The sequence below is a fragment of the Manacus candei genome, unplaced genomic scaffold, assembly GCF_025592945.1.
Source record: "Manacus candei isolate 608988 ecotype Guabito, Panama unplaced genomic scaffold, ASM2559294v1 h1tg000050l, whole genome shotgun sequence".
NCBI lineage: Eukaryota > Metazoa > Chordata > Aves > Passeriformes > Pipridae > Manacus > Manacus candei.
Window position 1 is genome coordinate 2398224 of NW_026138098.1, and position 21250 is coordinate 2419473.

Genomic DNA, 21250 nt, shown 5'->3' on the forward strand with positions numbered 1-21250 from the left:
CCCAGCCACCCTGCTAAAGCTGAGAGTGTCAGACAGGGCTCATCCCTCTGTGTGTTTGAAGAGAGAGGAAAGCAGAGACCTGGACCGTGACATTATGAGTAGATAGAAGTACTGATTTGAGTTCTGTAATGCCTAACACTAAAGGTCTAACATCAAGGAGGCTTAGCTGCATTAATACCTTGGAGCATTGCAATACATCAGAGTGAACATGGATCCACAGACACAAGATTGTTGGAAGGCCAGAAAGTCCCTTTTAATTTCTGAGTCCCAACCAGCACTTCTCTTTGTGACACTGGGAAGGCCCCAAGAAGCTTTTTCCGGGCTTTGGCACTTTACAGCACTACTGCAGGATCTTTAATCAATGTTCAATATCCAACACTTCACCTTGTCTAGGGAGTGAAATATCTACAAAAAATAGATCCCAAGCATTTCAGTTCATCTATTTTTGTGCATTGAATTGATGACATGTTGAAAAATGAAACGAGACCAGCTACAGGTAAGATTTGTGCTTGCAAAATATTAAAATGAAAGCTTTTGCTGGCTACCACTTCCTCTGATGAGAATGTGAAGGTCCATACTGTCTGTACATCCATTTCTCAGAGACGGGAGCTCACCACCACCCAGAAATATTTGGAAATGTTTATTTGTGTGGATGTGTATGAACACGGAGATAAGTGTGTGGGTGCATATTTATATATTTAAACACTCAGGACTAAACTCTCTGGATGGAAGCTGATAAGGGTCAGATGAAAGCAAGCACTGAATTGGTTACTAAAATAATCAAAAGCCCAAAACAGCTCCTCACTGACACTGTTAAATGCCAGTGTTAAAATATGTAACTAGGGTATGGATATACAGAGAATTATACTAGATACCCTAACTTATGGATAAGACAGCAATAGTTAGGCCAAATCTTGATGCTATTTACATGGAGGGAAAAAAAAATCATATTTGAAGAGACACTGGTTTTATCCAGCAAGAAAACAACAAAGAAAGAAACAGAGCTGGAGCAACACACGGGTTATGTGCACTGTCATAACGTAATATGTAAGGCATAACAACCAAAAATTCAATAAAGCAGAAAAAATTCAGAGTTTTACACTAAAGAGGGTATGTGGTGATGTGGTCAGATGGGAGATGGAGTGCCAGATGAGGATCTGGATCACCCTGTGCAGTCACGAGGCCTTTGTGCCTCATGGAAACCAAAATGAGCCAGGCAGAGCCTCGCTGGAAACCAACACTGAGCCTTGGAACTGTGTTCCAAGTCAGGTCATGAACATAAATACTCCTTTGGAAAGTACCTAACAGTGCACTTAGAATGAAGACACACTTTCAAAAACCTCCAAAAAAGAGAGAGTTTCTGCAAAAGCAGTCCAATGGTGCTGTGAGCAGTTTGAGGGCAGCCCCCTGAAACTTCTCTATCCCCAGTAACCTTAAACTTCCAAATTCCTACTAGGCTGACCCCTTCTGATCTCCCATCTCTCTACTCCATCCATCTGTTTTTTTCCCAAGCCAGTGCTTTTTTGTAGCACTGGGTCAGTAAGGTGGAGCATTGGGAGCCCAACAGCTGCTGCACAAAAGACAGAGCTGCAGAACAGGGCTGGTGAGCAGCAGTGGATACCAAAGGCAGCCCTTCTTGTAGGAAGGCCACCACAGGGACACAGCTGGGGAGACCTCTGCCTAAGGCCAAAGGATGCACTTCCCAAGGATAAAGAGGAGCCGGCTTATGCACAGGGTTGATGCAGTAAACATGACAAAGGGGCTGCAGTTAAAAGGGAAAATAGCACTTCCCAGAGGAGCAGATAGAAAAAATGTAAATGTGAAAAAGCCCTTGAAATGCCAAAAGACTCTAATGGAAAGTGATGGAAAAGGGGAGGTCATACAGGCATGGCAGTTGACAGGTGAAAGCTGATTTCCTTTTGGGTTTCTGTTTAGTAACAGATGTGGCAGGAAGTTCCAGTGGAATAAAAAAAAAAAAAGAAATCACAGAAACCACACCAGGAGCGTTGAGAGGTGTGGGCAGGACGGTGTCTGTCACAGGAACAAAGGCAATGTTTGTACACTTTGAAAGGGCAACCGTTGACATACATGACAAGAGATGTAAAAAGGCTCTTTGATTTGAGCCACAGACAGCTTTCAAAGTTTGACAGCTTTCTGAGTGTACGAGGCTGGATCAGATCCTTTTTTGATATGAAGGGTCTGCTAAGTGAAAACAAATCTAGCCTGTGGCTTCTTAGCCAAGGCAGAGGGGAGCCAAGGGGCTCCTTCCACATCAGAGGCAGGTCAGGACTTCTCCAGTCCCAGCAGCATCACTGGATGCTGGGATTGCATGACAGTGGCTTAGGAAGGGCAATTCTGAGTGTCAGCAGCCAAAAACTGAAAATAAACCAACTGACACACAACCCCCTTGGAAAGAGGGGGAGATAAAGGGAGATTCAGAGAAGCATGTTTAGCTCTATGACTCTTTCCTTGCCCCAAACCCCTTTTGCTGAGAGCAGGATGGCCAAAGGCAAGCACAGAATGGAACTGGGAGTGCTGATGGATGGAAGCCAACTGCATGGCCTGAGTCTTGGGCTGCACCACGATCAGTATTTCGGGCTGTGGTGCTGCTTTGAAGGACACTTGTACAGGCAGCAGGGGCAGCAGCAGTGTGGGGCAGTGGGAGGAACACCAAGGCCTTGATTGCCTTGGGTGACATGTATTTAAACATTGTAAGGGACACAGGCTGGGTGTTTCTCACCACTGTCACATGTCTGCAGCCTCCAGCTTCAGGACTGCTGTCATCCAGTTTATATTTCAGGCATAAGCCTGAGTGTGGGTCCCAGCATCGTATGTCAGAGAGGGACAGGCATAAATATAGAGCTGGAAATTTCCCAAACCCATTTGTCATAAGGTCAAATGAGTGGAGAGAAGCTTGGTCCAGTTAATAATTAATAGCAGACTTTTAAAGTAGGAAAACTCATCTTGTTTGTTATAATTCATTGTTACGGAATGTGATTATGTTCTGCTGAATTTATGAGGGAAATCCTCAAACCTCTGCTTATTTTTTAGTGCCAGATGACTCAGTTTTGTTATCCTTTTAGCAATAATTTTTGATATAATGAAAAAGTTAGTATGATTTATATAGAAGAGTTTATGTCTTCATTGTAAATAAACACTGTGCCATTAAGCTGAATCAAGAAATACATGGTTTAAGATGCAGTTTACAAGCCAGTGGAGATCAAAAATGATAAATAGCACGACAATCTTTTTGGAAAGGATGTAAGTCTTCATGCTTCCAGGACATAAGATAACCTCTAATTAATGGGGACTAGTAAGAATTCTTTCCTGTCAGCAAGTTATTTCATAATTGCCTTCTGTAGGGCTTCCTGTACTTTCCCCTGAAGCAGCTGGTTTGCTTCTGCAGGAGCAGTGTGATAAAATCAATAAATCCCTGACCCACTCCTGTACCTCTGTGAATGTCTTTTTTTATGGGAACTTCTCATCCTCCCAAGACCCAGGTTCAGTTTGCTTTGTTTGCAAGCTAAAAACTGCTAAATGCCAAGGCAGAAGGAATGACTTGCTTTCTTTAGTGATGTCTTCACTTGTGACAGGAAAAACAAAACCTAAATCCTTCAGCTCATGTGTTGGCATGCAGAAAGGAAGCTAAAGTAAGTTTTTACAATAACTTCACCTGGAGGAGCAGTTAATTCTCTTGTTAATATGGACCCACAGCACACGTGTGCTATGTCCTTCTAACAAGGGGAAATAAAGAGCTTAAGTCTTGTGAGGGTGCCTGGGTGAAAGAAATCTAGCCCTGACCATCATCTGAGCTTTGGAGCTGTGTTTAGGAAACCTTTGCCATTGCCCTCAACTCTGTTGCTTATAATTTTCCCTTAATATTCCCACTTGTCAAAACTGTTTTTGGACTAAATTCTTATTTTTGGTGTATAACAGGTAGGCCTCCAAAATAACCTGGTGGTTGCAGCCACTGGGTTCAAAGACAGATGGAGAAAAATGGCCCTCTGGAAGTGCCTGTGCCCTTTTATCTGTTCTACAAAGCAGCTGAGGGATTGGCACAGCCTTAGACTGGCTTACCTTAATTTTAAGTTAATTGAGAGTTGATGCAATGAATCACATCTAATGTGTCATTGGAAAGCAGGGGTTTTTGATGTCTAGCTAATAATGTAGTCTAAGATAATAACATATGTCCACTTTTTAATATACAGGAAGTAGGCTGGGAAAGGGAAGGTTTCCCAGTGATAAAACTGCAGATGCACACACCTGGTTCTGGAGGATGGTCTTCCTGTAGGTCAGGGTCTGAACCAATTAAAGGAAGTCTTAACTGGACATGAATGAGCTTTTTTTCAGTCCTCCAGGCAATCCAACAGCAGGACACTTCACTGAGGTATATTTGCAATTCCCTCCATCCCCTCCTTCTTCCATCAGTGTCAAAGCATGAATTATATTGTCTTTTTTTTTTTTTTTTTCTTGATTGGACATGAACCAGGAAAAATGAATCTATTCATGCTTCAGATCCCTATGACTTCTGGAGGTTGTACTGATCATCAGTTACTAGCTGTGAATAAAGCCTTCAAACCTTATTTAAACATTACAGCACTAATTATAGTTTCCTAAAGTAAAATGTTCCTAAACTATAATTACCCAAAAGATTATATGTTGGCAGTTACACAAGAAATTGCATTACAAGATTCTACCAGGGGGCTGAGCTCACCCCACTGTCTCAGTCAATCAAACCTCTCGAGAACAAATGCAGATGTTAAGTGCAGGCACTGGAAAACCAGCTCTGTGTTCTCCCCAGGCCCAATATCTGCAGCAAACTCACTCAATATTCAGCATGCACTGTCCAGTTTACAGCTTTGCTCCCAATTCTTAGCTGCTGCAAACAGATCTGCTGAATATTGATTTCCATCAGCTCAGGTGTGAGCTCACCTTGCAGGGCTCTCATCCCTCTGTGCTTAATTTGAGGAGCACTGTTAACCACCATAGAGAAGGAAAACAATTGTAATGCCTGTTTGGGGCTTTTTAGAAAAAGAAAACACGGGGAATTTTGGAGGTTAGCTCTGGTAAAACAGACACTATTGCCCATGCCCTTCTGCATGTTCACTGTTCATCCACTTGCATGCATGAAACACAGCTCAGAGGGTGTCACAGCCCACAGAACACAGGTGTGTTGAGGAGCAGATGATGTCTGAAGCTCTGTAGTTGAGGAGCAGATGATGTCTGAAGCTCTGTAGTTGAGGAGCAAATGATGTCTGAAGCTCTGCAGTGTGTACCCTGTATTAATTTTCTGTGTCTGGTGGTCAAGAATGCTGACACTTCATGGGAGAGAGGGATCCCTGGTGAAACAGCAGTGACCCCTTGGAATTACCCCACGACAACTCACATCTACTGAAAAGCAAAAGATAAATTAAACAGGACTGGAAATCTGGGACAAGGTCAGAATTTAGAGTATATGGAGGGTTGGGAGTATATGGAGCAGACATTTCCTTATCACCCTGTGTAAATCCACACTCTCTTCCTGTGCACCACCAGGTAGTTTCTTTTAATAAAAATACATGAGCAGTGTAAAACCTCTTATTCCTGCTTATTTGGATTGAATTTTGTTATTTACCCCCACAGTCTGTTGGTTTGGCTGCATGACATTGACTTCCAGCTAAAATAATTTACTCACCAATTCATTTCACAGACAACATTGAAAGCAATTAAGAGAATTAAGAATGCATTTTCATGCTGTTAAAAAATACAGCTCTGAAGAGCTTTTAAAGAATGCAGAGGATTCTAATATTCACTTTGCTTTTCCTCGGGTATTAGCTGGGGAAATTATCAGAAAGTCCATTAAATGTTTTTTGGTCCCCCACTTATGTATATAACACAGCTACCAGAGTTGAAAATGCATTTAAATTGAAGACTACCTTCTTCCTTCCCCAAAACAGTACTGTGGGATTTTTTTTTTTTGTTAAATAATCCACTTTTGCTCTACTGCATGGATGAAAAACATGTATATCTGCTCCCTGCCTATTCCTGTTGGATTCCATGTGCCTTTGGGTAGAATTCAGAACTAAAATTTCAAATGCTGAGGGGTTGCTTGGAATTAAAACACATTTTGCATATGCATAGAACAGGGGTGGAAAAGCACATGGATATGTGGAAGTAGGTGCAATTGTATGGGAATGAGGCAGACTAAAGCACCAGTGCTGTAAGCCAGGATCAGCAATTAGCACACACTCCACAATTCTGGTGTAAGGGGTGCTTCAATTTAAGTGCAAATTAATAGGTTTGAGGAGAGTGCCTCAAAAATTACTAAAGCATTTCATGATTATGAGGAGCACTTTAATTTAGGAGACAATTACTGGTATTCTCACATTCCCACCTGAAGGCATTGCCATTTTCTGTCTGCCTGGGCCTTTTTAATAAAACTCAGTTCTGGATTCCAAACATCAGTGTTGGCTGTTGTTTGACAGAGCCTTTTTCCCTGTTTGTGGCTAAAAGAATTCATGGATTATACAAGAGGAATTAAAAAGAGCAGTGACAAACTCAGGCCAAGGATCTCACAGACCTTGCTGTGACCTCGTTCACAGCCATTTAAAGCAAATATTTCAGTTCTGTGGGATTCAGAAGATGTGTACATTTGACTTCTAACTACACAATAGGTGCAACGTTGAAACCAGTTTTACAGGGGTGTGGCTCCTTCAGTTTTGATGGAGTTTCTACAGATTCATTGGCAGAGGAAGTGAATAAATCCACTGTAGCTTTGGAGATAGAGCCACAACAGGAATTTACAGAGGGTAAATCTTCTCTCCATTTTGAAAGTGAAGCGTGGAAATGAATTTAAAATGTGTCTTTAAATATATACACATATATTGGGAAAAAAGCCATGGTAAGAAAGAGGGAATCTTTTGTTGTGAAGTAAAAATTCTCCTTTAAAACCACGGCAGATATTATTTAGTATTCATCCTGCACTGACAACAGTAATTACTTTTGTTCTCACATTAGAATTGAACTGAGGGTACTCTGGAGCTGTAAGACTGGGCTCCTGCTTTAGCTCTTGGGGAAGATTTTCCCATAAACAGTGGGGCAGGATCATAGTGAGAACCAGATTTTCCAAAGCCATCAAACAGGATTATAAATACTCTGGAAAATGCAATCACAGAAGTGCATAAAATCTCTCAGAAATCAGTCAGGTGCATTCATTCATCCTCTTCTCCAGAGATCTTCACAAACATGGAGAAGATTAATATCCAAATATGAAAAAAAATGAGAACAAACTCATCATTGAACAGGAGTAAGAGAAAAGGAAATAGCTGATTTAATTAGGTTTTAAAGGATGATTCAGACCAACATAAATCTCAATGAAAGGACAAAAATAATTACAGGTAATTAATGCCAAAGCATCTAAAGCTGAGGAATTTAGTTAGCCTAGAGCACAGTACATAACACACCCAGCTCTTCCTTCTGTAGATAACATAGTGCATCCACTAATTTAGGTCATGGAGTTTCTTTTACACTTGTAATTATTTTTAATACTGACATTTCTTTTGCCTTAAGGGAAGCAGTGCTGAGAGCACAGCCAAGTAAACCTGTCTAAAACATAGAAGCATTTCTGTTTTGTTATTCCTGGGGCTAAAATGGCATGAGTCAAAACCAAATTACATCCATCATTCTGCCACTGGATAGATCAGTATATATTAACAGATGCAAGCAGAGCTAGATTCCATATTTTTTCTATCTCTCTCTGTTAGTAGCATTTCTCAGCCATGGATTTATTCAGGATGGTACCAAAAGCCCAGCTCTTCAGTGGTTATTTCTTTTATCAGCATTATGGTCAAATCGAAGCTCTGATTTGAAAGATTCGATTCTTTTTAAAGATCTGTTTTATACCCATACCTTCCAGAGCAGTCTGGAAGGGATTTAGTTCTTTCCATTGATGCTGATACAAATATTGGAAAGATAAATATAATATCTTGCCACTGAAAAGAGCTGCACGACACTCTAGATGGACTAGATCAAGAGTATGGATTTTGTTGAATTGTGAATTTTGATAGTTCAGAAAGAAAAGTACCATTTCTTGGGTCAGATCCTACTCCATATATTTCTGTTTCTTTGTATAGCTAAAGTCTATAGGTAGGTTTGCTCCTCACAACTTAGGGGGTTTCATAAGCCTTATATTACAGGGAAAAAATGATGGGAGTATGAAACAGGTCTTAAGTTTCCATATCAAATAACCTAAATTTCTCCAGGTGGTAAGCAACAAATTTTCAGAATCTTAAACACCAATTGCAAACATGAATGCAAAATTCAGGGCATGTTCATCATGGAAATAAATTCATGACTAGGGCTGGTGCTTTCTTACCATTTTCTTCACCCCATCCTATGGTATTTCTCTGGCTGTCTATTAAAGCAGAATCCTTTATGTAACACCTCTTAATTCAGAGGTCATGCATCCTTAGTTATCCATTTAGTGAAGTTATGTATTTAGTGAAATGAAATCTGATCTAGAGAAATGATACTGTGGAAACATCTCTGTCTTACCACGAATAAAAGAACACAGCAATGAGCATGTCAGTCTTTGGGGATATTCAGCTACAGTGAAGTAGGATGATCCATGTTAATGGTGAAGGACAGATCCCATTTTATTGTGAATTAACTCTAGAGGGAATTTTGACTGGGAAAGGGACAAAGAAATCAATCTAAGTTTTTGAGGAGTGCTGATTGAGGAAGTATTTGCTTCTCTATTCCTCAAAATGAATGGACAAGCTCCCTGAAGCAGTGGGGTTAAGTGTCACAAGAACGTGCCCTTTGTCCAAATGACAGGTGGCACGGGCAGCAAATGGCCTAGAACAAAGAAACAGGGATATAGCTTTACAGTTTAAAACCAAGCAGGGTGCTCAGGTTGAGTTTGTGTGGCTGGAAGGTCTCGTGGCAGTCAGGCAGGTCCTGGCCTGCTCTGGCATCTCCAGGTGTGCTCCGTGTTACCACACGGCCCCTTCTCCAGCCCCCGGCGTGGGATGGAGCCCGTGCTTCCCTGAGCTGTGAGGCACCTTGGAACAGGGCCTTGCATGAGTAGCAGCTGGTCTGGAGGAGCCTGTGCCCCCCACAATTGTCTCTTGCCATGGGGTTGCTGTGCACTGGACACTGCACCCCCACCAGCTCCTCCCAAAACCCTCCTCCTCCTCCTCACATACAGGAAAGGGGGAAAGGGGACTGAGCAACCTCACTTTCCCCCTAGAAGTCATAGGGATCTGAAGCATGAATAGATTCATTTTTCCTGGTTCATGCCCAATCAAGAAAAAAAAAAAAGACAATATAATTCATGCTTTGACACTGATGGAAGAAGGAGGGGATGAAGGGAATTGCAAATATACCTCAGTGAAGTGTCCTGCTGTTGGATTGCCTGGAGGACTGAAAAAAAGCTCATTCATGTCCAGTTAAGACTTCCTTTAATTGGCTCAGACCCTGACGTACATCCTCCAAAACCAGGTGTGTGCATCTGCAGTTTTATCACTGGGAAACCTTCCCTTTCCCAGCCTACTTCCTATATATTAAAAAGTGGACATATGTTCTGCCTTAGTGTCATGGGTTTGAGCCCACCTGGAAATTAAGCACCACACAGACACTCACTCAATCCCCTGTCTCTCCCTCCCACCCTGGTGGAATGGGGAGGAGAATCAAAGTAAAACTTGTATGTTGAGATAAGAACAGTTAAAAAATTGGAAATAAAGTAAAATACAGTAATAATGGTAAATTATAGTAAGAATGATAATAAAAAGGGAAAAACAAGTGGTTTTTGCCTCTTCCCTGAAGTCATGTTGGCTCTCTGAATGTATTAATAATTTGAGGATTATTGACTTATTGTAGGATTATTTTTGTGTAACGGTCCTTTTAAATTACTATTTTAACTTCTATATATGAAGATACAATTGATTGCTCACCACTCACTGACCAAACCCAGCTCAGCTGCTCTTCTGCGTAACTCCTCCCGAGTTTATACACCAGGCATGATGTTCTGTGGTGTGGAAAATCCCCTTGGCCAGTTCAGATCACCTTTCCCCAGGGGGGGAAAAAAAAGAAAAAAAAAGTTCTTGACTTAGGATAAACAGACTTAGCAAAAACCCAAAACATTAGCGTGTTATCAACACCATTCTCACCCTGAATCCAAAACCCACCACCACAACAACTACTGAGCGGAAATTAACTCCACCCTAGCTGAAACCAGGACTTTTAGTGAGCCAAAAGTCCTGGGAGAGCTGCTCTGGGAGACAGGCAGGTTTGTTCCCAATTCCCAGCAAAGGAAAATGGCATGTGAACATCCAAATACGTCATTCTTTCAGACCAGGAGTTGTATAATTAAGCATATCCATTAAGGTGGCCACTAAATATGAAATAATAAACTCCATTTCTCTGCAGACCAGAACTTCACAGAGTAAAATTAATGGGAATATGAAACCAACCATTGCCTGAGAGGAGCAGTTATTTTATGGATCTGCTCTGGGCAATTAGGAAAGCAGTCACAGATCTTTTCCTTCAACTTGTGGAAGTCAATAGAGAGACTTCTATTTTGACCATATAAAAGTCAATGCTTACTTTCAGAATTTAGTCTTCACAATAGAAAATGGAAGTCAGATAAAGACATTCCTCTTGCTTTGTTATTAATATGATTATTTTAAAGTGTGCCTGCATCAGAATTTAGGCACAAGCTGAGCAAAACACAAAACCTCAAAACATGCAAATAAATCAATCATTCCTGTGTTATATATCTTACAAATATGACCCAAAAATAATGCTTCAGCATTGCATAAACTAAACACCCTGCAGCACAATTGGACCGACTTGAATTACAAAGTAAAATAAATAGACACTGGGATGTGTCTTTTGTTGTTGCTATTTTACTTTTCCTTTTGCCTTTCAAAAGTTGTGTTATGGCTCATGATACTTGATAAGTGAAAATTAGAGATGTCATTTAAAAGAGGGAAGTAATTTAATTTCGTGCTGCAGGTTTCTAACATATGCCTGTGGAAATGTTCTCGCCTACCCCAGTGACTTCCCTCCTCTCAAATATTTAAGCAAGGCTAGGGCATGCCTGAAAAATGCATGTAGGAGCTTTTTTTATAAAAGAATTTAACCTCTGACTTTTACAAGCAGAGATTTGATTTCTAGATACGAGTTCTTCCCTTGCTTTTCAGTAAATTTTTCTTTACAGCCATTTGGAAAACTGTACCCGAGTCTTTATTGTGTGTGACACTTGGAGCTCTTTTTTTATTGACTTAAGCTGCCTCTTGCCAAAGTCAAAAGGTTGGAAGCAAGGCCACTGGCATGGGAAGAAGTGTGTAAAGAATAAAATTGCTTTGGGTGTGGAAATAAAAGAATTGAAACAAAATAAAATAAACTTTTCCCTTTTTATGGTCTTGTTTACTTCACAGACAGCAATGACAGACCCAAACTAAGCTCACTGCCATGGGAAGATGCAGGTGTTTATGTTGCATCCAGCACTTTCATAAGCTATAAGAATCTTGTGATTCAGCCACATATCCTGATGTGAACAAAGGGAAGAGCTTTATCTTAACACCCTTTATTTCTCAAACCTTTCCTTTCCCTTTAATTCCTCACAGTTGTTTCCTTTCCCTTCATGATCTTCCACCTCAGTTTCCCCCTTTTTATTCCCTCTTTTGCCTGTTCCCTGAAGTCATGTTGGCTCTCTGAGTGTATTAATTATTTGAGGATTATTGACTTATTGTAGGATTATTTTTGTGTAACAGTCCCTTTAAATGACTATTTTAATTTCCATATATAAAGATACAAGTTCTACACAAGCAGGAAAACACAAAACAAGTTCTTGGAAGATTTTCTTTTACCAGCTCTCATGTGTTGAGGATGGATTATGGGAATTTCGGGGAGCAGGTTAGTCATTCCTCTCTCCAATTTTTAAACTGCATTGTCTGAACTCTGGGTTTCAGGGTGAGAGCAATGCAGGGATATCCCTCTGATCCTGCACCCTCTCCCTATTGCTTGGAGCACTGAAGCTTCAGCTCTCTGCTCACCCTGACCTGGGCCCCTGGTTTGTTCTTGAACTAAACCATTGACACTCAAACAAAAACTTCCACACATCTGAAGCTTCCCTGCCCTTTCTGCTGCTCCCATGCACAGAAACCTTCTGGACACTCAGGCCTGGCAAGGGAGGGAGGAAGGAGCCAGCTGAGAAGAGGGATCTGAGGACTTCCCAGCAACGCCAACAATCTCAGCCTGTGTTTGCTCAGTTTTCCTTAGTGTGGCCTGGGGTTTGCAAAGGCACCAAACCACAAACCCACAGTCCAGTTTGCAAAGGCCAGAGCTCAAGATTTAATATTTACACAGAAACAAATATTTCGTACGTGTCTACTGTGCCTTCACTTGGCTTAGGAAAACAAAAACAACAGCACCTTTCAGGGCAAAATTCAGTCTAATCCAATGAGTCTCACCTGAAATGAAACCACTCTGAGTTTCACATTGTTCTGAAACAAAACCAAAAGTATCTTTAGTTGACTCATTAAAAGGCATTGAATTGACCCAAAGTCCTGGTGTTACAGCCTGTAACTAGTCCAGTGATTGTCTGTTCCTGTGTCCATGTCAGCAACACCTCAGCTGCCTGGTCTAAAGCTCACATGGAGAGGTTAGTCCAGTTTACACTGTCCTGGTTTGTGCTGGTTTAGAATCACACAGGTAAAAAGGCTGGGTTAGTTCTCAGAGTTCTGTAGGATAACTCATCCATGTAAATCCATCCCCACGGTATTCATCACCTTAGAATATACTAAATCTGCTAAAAAGAAACAACCTAAGTAGAAATACACAGATTTTTATTTTCATGTTAGTACTCTCTGTGCCTTGGGAGGGTTTTTTTTCCTATCCACAGAAATACATTCTTACAAATAATTGTACCTGGGCCAGTTATTCAAAGTGAAGCTGTATGGACAAGATATTTTTGGTATACAGGTTGGTAGGAAAGGAGTTCCCTCAAGTACCTCTGCACTAAATTTAGGAGCAGTCTCCATTCCAAAATCCAGTGTGATGAAATCTAATGGGAATTCTGCCTGGCAGAAGCCTTTTCCATGCTGCTGTGTGGGATTTCATGCTTCAGCAATGTGGGTCTGTCTGCACTGGCTTCTGCTGTGCTGCATTATGGGGTGATTGTGAGTGCTCATCCAGGAGTAAATCCTTGACTAGAGAGGTCTAAAAAGTAATACAAAAGTTTATTTGATAATAAATAACTCTGCAAGGTCTAAACCTAAAGGGTTTATAGACAACAGAAATCAGAACTCTCCTCTATCAGTCACTTTGGGTTGGTCAAACTAAAAATAACTCCTCACAAAGAGCTACTCTGTTTTTTATTTATTTTTTTTTTCTCCAAAATGAAAACATTCCATTTAAAATTAGCTTGTTTTGACTGAGCAATACAAAAGTAAAACATGAAAACAAAATAGTCAACCTTTGGCACTCCTGTTTCTAGCTGAAACTCCTATAAATATTGCCTGAGCTTATGTGTTCACTCTTCCTGGATTTGGGAATCTCAGTCTCTGAGAGAGCTCCCACAGCAGTGGTGGCTGCTGGAAAAACAAACTGGATGTACTGTACACAGGCACGCAGCCAACAGCACCTGGAAAATGAAAATAATATTTTAAAGGGGAAATACATGCAATCTGTGAGCACAGGGCTAATGCATTCTGCAAGCACCACCATCAGAGCTCAGGTGGTAAAATGTGTGCAGGAGGGAGTGGAGGAAAACTGTGTTTGCTGTGAAGTCCATAGTTTGCAATATACTGAAGGACAATGTCCACCACCACCCATCTTACTCTGCCAGAAGCTTTTAGAGTAAGAAAACTGCTTTAGACATGAATTTCATGGTGTATCTGATGCTAAAGGGTGGAGTTATGGGAACAGCAGCTCTTCAGAACCTGAATGCTGTGTTCTTGCTTCCCAAGCATTTACTGGCTGGCTCCACAGAAGCTTGAGACAAAGAAAATGGGGAAGGGGAAATGGGAAAGGGGAAATGAGGTCTGTGCCTTTTGCACTGCAGACCTGAGTGAAATCCTCTTAAAGACAGTAAGAGGAGACGCCACCTCTGTGAATTTTAGAGCATCCCACACCAGAATCTTTCCTGTAAGTGTGCACAGTTCTTCTGTTGCTGGTAAGCAACATGGGAAAAAACCCCCCAAAAAATATAAAAAACCCCAAAGATCAATTTGCATCTTCCTCATTGGTGCTTTCTGATTTTTCTCTGCACCCAAATTACACCTTCGTTTCCTTCCTGCTTCCTTTTTCTTCCTTTCTGTTTTTCTCCTCCCTCCTTTTCCTTCTCTCCTTCTCTGCCTCTTTTTCTTTCCCCCCTCTGGATCAGATTTGATTCCCTGAGAGTTTGAGGGGGTGGAGTCTGGTTAGTGCCACCTTCCTGCAGTAATATCAGAGCTGTAATATCACCATGTAAGTACAATGAAGAGCTTCACCCCACAAGGGCCACGATGCCATAAAATATGATTAACATTAATAGAATTAAGGACAATCTGTGTCTTTCAAGGCTAGAATTCATGCTGTTACAACTGTAGCCTTAGGATTTTGACAGAAAAATGAAAGACTGAAGGTATAATGACTTATGTGAAGACTCCTTTGTTCAAGTCAGTGATGTCCAATAGCCAAAGGAAGAACGAAAATTACATTTTAATGAGAAATCATTTATCATGTAAGACAGAGGGAAAGAGAAAATAAACCTTCTTTTAAAAAAGAGAACCGTGAAAATTAAAATACAAAAATTGAAAGTATGTGATTTTCCTGAAAGAAAAACAAACTGTGTTTGCTTGTTTGTTTGTTTGGATGTTATGATTTTTAAAATGAGGGGTAATTGCATTATTTTACATTTTCACATTGATTATTCACCATGTCTCAAGCAAATGGGTGGAATCCTGCACGGTTAATTCCTGTAACACAACTGAAATGGAGGGGTTTGTTTTCACAGAGATGTAGCTCTGTGTAGGGTGTATTTTGCTCAAAGACTGATAAAAAGTAAACCGAATATGCAATGAATAAATGAAAGTGAAGAAAGGTCTTTTGTTCTCTTGATTAATCTTTACATGAAATCTTTTTTTCCAAGAAGCGGATGTAGCATCAGTTACAGCTCTATCTGAATATTCTCACATTTTTGTAGAAGAGCCAAAGAATATACAGTTTATAGAAATCTCGAGAACTGCTTCAGGTGAGACGACAGATACAGCAACAACTTCCTACCCCGAGCTCCCCCTCTGCTTGACAGCCAAACCAAGCAATGCAAAATGGGAAACAAATCAAAACAAAACAAAGCAGCAGATGGATTCACAGCTGCACTTTGTATTCAAGAAGGTAGCATGTCAAGAAGGGCTGGCTACTCTGTGCTGAAATTCCCACTGATTTAAATGGAAACACAATTTCACTACATCAAGTGCAATCTAAGCTTTCATAAAAGAAATAGTTATTGTGATTTAAAAAAAAAAAATCTAAAAGAAAAGAGTAGAGATTTATTCTAAATGCCAAATTTAGATTCAAAATTCTTTCAGGCTGCAGTAGAGGAGCTGGGCTCCTGGTTTCTACTTGGCTCTCAGGTGAGCTTTTACTTCTGCCTTATTCATGGGGAGATATTGCAGTGACTTTCCCTCCTCTACAAAACCAGACATGGTTTATGCCATATGGAAATTTCCTACCTTGGAGATGTCTAGTCTCTTGTCAAGTTTTGTGATGATAGGGCAGTGTTTTCAAAAATTATTGGGTAGATTGATGGATGAAGAGACACATGGACACCTTCCAGCACCTGAAGGGAGCCGACAGGAAAGATGGAGAGAGACTGTTTACAAAAGCATGCAGGGACAGGACAAGGGGGAATGGCTTCAAACCAAAAGAGAGCAGATATCAGGAAGAAATTCTTGGCTGGTGAGGCCCTGGCACAGGTTGCCCAGAGAAGCTGTGGCTGCCCCATCCCTGGAAGTGTCCAAGGCCAGGTTGGACAGGGCTTGGAGCAACCTGGGCTGGTGGAAGGTGTCCCTGCCCATGGCAGAGGGTTGGAACAAGATGATCCTTAAGGTCCCTCCTAATCCAGGCCATTTTATGATCCTATGATACAGGACCATAAAACCTGATTTTTAGGGAACTGGGTTAAATTTTCTTAAACAAACTCTCACCCAGAGGGTGGAATCAAAAGCTCCTCTCTCCCTGCTGAGGGATTCTTTGCCTGTAGCATTTTTATTTTTTTTTTCCAGGAATGAATCTCTAATCTACAAATATCACAGTTTATGTTGTATTCATGGTAGAGTTACTCAATTCATGATACTTCAATGCATGAAAACAAATACTGCTTCCTAATTTTAGCCTCAGCACAGAATTCTGGTGTAGGTTTGAACTCCACCAGAAAGTGCCAAAATTTCTTCCAAGAAGCCAAAACATGGAGCTACGAAACATCTCTACAGTGGATGGTGAACTAGATGAGAACTTTTTAATTTCTCTCATTTCCATATAAACCTGCTCTTTTTGGCCCAACTGCTGCACAGAATTTAAAGCATGTGATTAAATCAGAGCATGCGAGCAGTCTAGTTAAGTTGCTTACCTGAACTCCAGAAGCTGGAACTTTTAAATTTAACAATATAAATGCTTTCTTACAGGAAAAAAAATGACTTTTTTTTTTTTAGGGTGTGTCTAAATGAGAAGGTGTAAGGGGTTGGCAATAATAATTTGTTTTATACAAAAAATGCTACTGTAAATAACTATAAGGGACTTAAAAAATTTTAGCTTGTTCCCAGGTGGTTTTTAATGCAACCAGGAGGCACCATCTGTCTTGTCAGGCAAAGCCTCTTCCACAGGTTACAACTTTTTCCTCTAGATGACCTTAATCAGGTTGGGATTTAGCCATTGAGGCACTGGGCAAGGCTCAATTTTTAGCAGTAATTATGGAATTTAGCTGTTTTCTTGGCATAACTTCTTTCTCCATGGATGTTGGTCTCATGTAAGTAAACAGCAGATGGCACTTTCAGGATGTCTCAGGTTTGCCTTTGATTTGGGATCAGTTTTTTGAGATGAAAGCTGCTGGCTGCTTCTGAAAATGTCTCTCCTGGAGAGGTGCTGCACAGTGTTCTCATCACCACCAAAACTCCAAGGAGGCACTGAAAGGTCACTTTTCACCTAAAGTTTGCAATCTGTGAGTGGGGGTCAAAAACTAAGTGATCCCAGATATGGAGTAGAGAACTGGAATACTTTAATGAACGTGAGAACACAATTTAAGGGTCTTGGGGGAGGATATGTTAATGAGGACGAGCTATGTTAATTAGGGAGTTACACAAGTTTCACTGCAGTTTAGTCAACAGGTTAATATTTCCCTCAACCAAGATTACATAGGGGGAAAAGGGATTAAAGGGGTTTAGACGTGGTCTGATACAATTATCTCAAGAGTCCTTTCTTGTTTCTGCTGCAGGAGCCAGGCCAGATCCACAAGGCTGAACTTTTACAGGTCTTGTGAGAAGGGTCCAGTTCCTTCAGACCACAGGGTTTTTGTCAGCTCTGCTGCCCAAGGTTTATGGCTTTTTTCTGCAGATATTACATTTTTGGGATCCTACATCTGCGTTAGGTGACTATTTCAGCAGTGGGAGCAGCCCACCACTGAGAAGATTGATTGAAAATTCTAATGCTTCAGTCCAGCTGAGAGGCCTTCCCAGAAGATGTATTTAATCCAAGTTTGAGCAAGCAGGCACTGTGGAGGGAAAAGTGCTCCACCAGTTTCAGAGAATGGGTTAAACAAGACAATCTGGGCAACAAGGGTATAAAATACCTCTTGTCTCACTGTCATTCCATGTGCCTGCTGGCTTAATTTCTCTCTGGCTGGTGTAAAAGACCACCCAGCACGTGGCACACGGCCACTATTTTTGTGGAAGCCATGACAATATCCATGTATTGTGGTTCTGCCACTGCCTTCCCAGCAGGAGGGGAGAACTCTCTTGTTCTCATAAAGCTAGAGCCTGCTGAAGATGGTGGGAATAGCTCTGTTGAGTTCACCAGGTTTTGGAGCAAGCTGTTAAGGAAAGTATGGGATGGTAGGGAAGAATAAGCCTGCAGAACCCTTGACTTGCAGCACAGAGAGGTTGAAGGTTTTTGCTAAACCAAATAAGGATTTTAATTTGATCTCCACCAGAAAAATAGGAAAAATCAAATGCTTGCCATATGGTGAAAATATGTTAAGCTTCAAAGAAGTAGAAATCATTAAATACAACTATGAAAAGTTTTTTTAGGTTTAAATGGTATGCCAGATTCAATATAATAAAACATATATATATATAATCCTATTAAAGGTCATTTTAAAAAACAAACCAAACAGGAGTCCTTTGAATAATGCAAACTCTTAGGTCACATTTTTCATCTGTATATTTATTTTCTTTTTTATCAAGACTGCTAGATTCAGAAAACTTGGTAAGATTTTGTGTAGCCTTCAATGCACATCCACTGTTTCAACTTTTTCTACAGGTAAGATCAACATGAGCCAGGCTTTGAAGATAAAGAAATGAAAACTGAAAACCAAACAGAAATAGTGGGTGACTCTATCATCAAAAGGAATATTAAAGCTGCACCAAGGACTCACTTGTCTTTTCCACACCTACACTGAGCAGAAGAGCAACTGCTGAAATCAAGGCAATAAAATAAAAACCCTGAGCTTCTCACTGCTTCTCCTGTTCCACTTGCCTCACAAAGAAAACTGAGATCCCAGATCAAGGAGCTTCATGAATAATTCTGGTATAGATCCTTGGGGCTTGCCCAAGTGCAGTCACACACTAAATACCCATGTTCCCACACTTCCAATCCCCTCCCTAAAATCTCTCTGTAATAAAGAATAGGCAGGCATATGAATGCTCATGGAAGGGCAAGGGGAATGGCTGTATGAATTCCCCACAGCTGTTCTTCCCCAGACATGAGGAGTTATCCTGCAGTCCCAGCCCTCACCCAGCACAAGTGCCACTGTCACTTCAGGCCCTGCAGTGAGAGGAGAGTCATTTCTGCTGGCAGAGAGGATTTGCAGCACTGTGCAATGCTCAGTGTTTTCTTACAAGGACCCTTTGAGTGCAGGGCCTTTTTAGAACTGCATTCTTTTTTTTTTTTTTTCCCAGCAGTAAATATCATAAGCAAAGCACTTATCATTTCTCCTTGATGATTCCTGTTATTTATTCTCATGGGGTGATGCAGAGAGACCTCAGACAGGACACATTGCCCTAATACAGCTGACCAACACACAAAAACATCAGTCCTGTCCCAGAGAGTTTACAAGCTAATTTCTCACTTGCACTGAAAGATTCACCTTTACATTAACCTTCAGAAATGAAGAGCATGGCAATTCCCCAATCTGCTACTGAATTGCAAAGCCTTCCTCCTTCTGGACCCTTATAATAAACGTGATAAATTGACTTCAAGATAAAACTGTATTTCCTTTTTAATTGTTATCAGCTCTGTCAGTAATTCCATCCCTAAGGTTGCATTTCTGACACTGCTTTTCCTCGGGTTTGGTTCTGTGATGATTTAAGACCTTTGCACAGAAGCACATCTTCTCTGCTGAGGCCAATGGACTTAGTCCAGCTTGTCCTGGCTGGGGAGAACCTGCTCTGTGCAGTTGTACCCCCAATTTCTTCTAGAGGAGTCTCTCTGAGCAAATTTGTTGCTCTTTGGATTAAAGTGACTGCAGAAGTGCAAAATGTTATCGTTTATTATTGCTGTTAATCCTCCAGGAAAGAGCATCTGTGCATCTCTCCCTCAGCATGCACCAAACAAAGAGCTGCACTGTTTGCCCCAGCAGCACAAAAAGCTGAGTTCCTGAAAGTTCAGTCAAACTTTTGGCTTTGCAAAAGGAATTTTCAGAAGCATCTCTCCAATATTCATTTGGGTGGTTTACCTCCCTCAGGGTGTGCAGTTTATTTATAAGAGTAAGCACGATCAGAAAGTCTGTGTACAGGCTGTTGTTTTGGGGTTGGGTTTTGTTTGGGTTTTTTAAGGCAGAAAATGAACTGTAACTGAAAATTTCTTTCCTTGGGGAAAACAGATCAATTCATTACTAAAAAAAATATAATTCCAAAGTATTTAGCACATTTCCTGCAGCAAAGAAAACGGTAACTTACTCTATTGTTCTACAGGACAAGGGGCAATGGCTTTAAACTCAAAGATGGCAGATTTAGATCAGATATTAGGGAGAAATTCCTGGCTGTGAGGGTGGGGAGGCCCTGGCCCAGGTTGCCCAGAGAAGCTGTGGCTGCCCCATCCCTGGAAGTGTCCAAGGCCAGGTTGGACAGGGCTTGGAGCAACCTGGGCTAGTGGAAGGTGTTCCTGCCCATGGCAGGGGGTGGAACTGGATGAGCTTTTAATGCCCCTCCCAACCCAAACCATTCTATGATTCTGTGAGTGTTAAACACACACATTTACATGGTAAACAGCACTAGTTTCAGTAGGAGAAATTCAAACTAATGTGGAAGAGAGCATAAATGGCTGTAGATATTACAATAGAGTCCACATGCTTCCTCATTTTTTAAGAAGTCTTGTATTCTTTTTTAACATCACCTCAATATCACTGTTTAAATCGTTTGCTGATACCTGCCTTCAAGCACTGGGGTTTTCTCAGATAGACATGGAGCAGAGCATTTTGCTCTTGGCTATGTTTGGTATTCTGCATGTCATTTTAAACAGAGAGGGGAAAGACTGAATATCCACAGTGATGGAGGCATCTGAAAGGTAAACTTAATCAGGAACTGTTGGGTAAACTGAAATATTGGCTGGGTGTTGCAAACAAACTCCAATGTGACTCATGGCATTAGGTTTTCTTATTCAGGGAAACCTTATAAATTCTCCATAGACAGCGTGTGGGTTCATGTTTTTCAGAGTGGTGAAAAAAAGCTCCCCTTTTTTATACTGTCCCTTGTGATTAATAACCTTAAACTGTATTCATTCAGGAATACTTAATCTTCAATACCCACAATTGGAAAATCACTGGAAAAATGTCACCATTGTCTTGCATATAGAAATGTCTGTCAGGGACCAAAATTGCCTTGAGCAACAGCTTTCCACAAGGGTTAAGGAAACTGCAACAAGCACTGCTTAAACCTTATGACACCCCATTAATTAGCTCCCTTTGTGGATGGGTCATAGGAACTTTGCAAGGTCATACAATAAATAAGAATAAAACCTCAAGAGTTACAGTTAACCAGCTCACTCTGATTTACTCACCAGCAAAGCAGAAAAT